Below are 2,005 nucleotides of genomic sequence, written 5' to 3'. Positions count from 1 at the left end.
GAAAATGCATCAAAGGTTTAAAAAACTGAATTCTTAGGCATATATATATATATAGGCATTCACTATATATGTGAATGGGCATTCGTCCAAGGATCTCATGAAAATCTGTATCTTGGGCTGGTGAGATGGCTCAGTGGTCTAAAGCACCTACATAGAACAAGCTTAGTAAAGCACAGGGACCGCGGTTCAATCCCCCAGCACCACATGCCAGCCAGCCCTGCCCCCTGGTGGGCTGAGCTGGCCACACACACACACACACACACACACACACACACACACACACACACAAATAAATAAAGAATGTAAACTAATTAAAAAATACTTTAAAAAAAATCTGTATCTTAACACTCAACTGGAATGTACTGTTTTTATTCAGGAATGTTACATATTCATGCTCACAACTCACACATGGTGCCCAAGAGCCCCGCTGTCACTGTCACCAGCCTGCATCTGCATCTGCATCTGCATCTGTGCTTGCATCCTTGTAATCATCTCTTGCATGCGGCGAAGCTCAGCTTCCTTTTCCAGCAGGATCTGATCTTTATTCATATCCTCATTCTCCACTTTGCTGCCATCTCTCTTAAGCCTCTCAGAACGGAAATTTTCATAGTGCAGGTCCTGGGTCACTTCCTGTAGATCTTGCATGTGGGTGATGAGCATGGTTCTCAGCTTCAGAAAAAGGTTATGTTCAGGATTCTCGACCTCCACAACACCCCATGGGTAGAGGCGACCTCTGACCTTCTTGCCTTTGGCTTCATTCAGCTGGTTGGATCCAACCACAGAAAATGGGATACTGGCCTTGAGGAGCCGAGTTTGCTCTTTAAAGTCTTCATCTTCATCTGATTCTGCATCAGGTAAGTGATAGATTTTGATGTTATGTTCTTCACTTTCATCCAGAATCCTTTTCTTTAGTCATTCACGCTCCTTCAGAGTGAGTGTGTCGGCTTTCGCAATGACAGGCGCGATGTTTACCTCACTGTGTATTGCTTTCATAAATGCGACATCTAAAGGCTTCAGCCCATGTCCAAAAGGTGAAACGAAATAAAAGCAGCAGTGCGCCCTGTTGTCAGTGATGTGTCGCCTGCTCAAGCCACTCTCATCGTGCAGGTAGCGTTCAAACTGCTCGTCGATGTAGGAGATGATGGTCTTAAAACAATCCCTGCAATTGATGGCGTCCCCATAGCCAGGTGTGTCCACTACTGTCGGGCGCAGCTTACCCCACATTCTTCAATCTCCACAGTTGAAGCCTCAATGTGGGCAGTTCTTTCAATTTTCTCTGCGGCTCCAGGTATGATTCTTTCTGGATAGAGATCAGTCAGAAACAGGCTGTTTACTAGAGTCCATTTTCCTAGACCTGACTCACCAACCCCATCAGTGTGAACTTAAAACCTTTTTTCACTGATTTTCGGTGAACTTGATTGGGAAGGTTTGCAAATCCAACATAGCCGGGAGTTTCTGGATTTATAAATTGAGCTGGTTTTTGCTTAGACATCTTTTGTGTTGTTTTTTCTGTCAACACGCCGCTGTAAAGAGAAGCCTCCATCCACATTTAGTGAACCTTCTAGGAACCTGGGAAGAAAAACTCCCAGGGATGCTCTGGCAACCTGGCAGGACAGGAGGTGACACCAGAGGTGAGGCTAAGTTAGTGTCCCCACCAAGAGAACATCTTTCGCTGCCACAGCTCCAAGGGACATGGAAAGACATAAACACCACATTGGAAAGGGCGGCTGTGCAGGGTGGGCTGGCTCTTGGTTTGAGTTCAGGGTGGCCAGGAACTGAAGAGGACCATAGCTGGGTGTGGTGCTGTGCATCTGTAATCCCAGCCCTTGAGAGGCTGAGGCAGGAGGATCGCTTTGAGTTCGAGGTTTGCATGGGCTGCATAGTGAGTTCAAGACTCCCTGAGCTACATAGTGAGTACCTGTTTCCAAAAACCAAAAGTAAATAAATAAATAATAAAATAAAAAGAAGAGGGTAGGTGCCCTATGGATGCCTTTTGTGCCTAGGG

General features: G+C 45.9%; 1 pseudogene; it reads right to left on the bottom strand.

The window, feature by feature from the left end:
• Nucleotides 1–402: 402 nt before the first annotated feature.
• On the bottom strand, nt 403–1,492 carry LOC101584610 (annotated as a pseudogene).
• Between the last annotated feature and the right edge of the window lie 513 nt (nt 1,493–2,005).

The sequence above is a fragment of the Octodon degus genome, unplaced genomic scaffold (genome assembly GCF_000260255.1).
Source record: "Octodon degus isolate 3935 unplaced genomic scaffold, OctDeg1.0 scaffold00018, whole genome shotgun sequence".
Lineage (NCBI taxonomy): Eukaryota > Metazoa > Chordata > Mammalia > Rodentia > Octodontidae > Octodon > Octodon degus.
The sequence above is the reverse complement of the archived record's forward strand: the minus strand, read 5'-3'. Positions and strand labels throughout refer to the sequence as shown.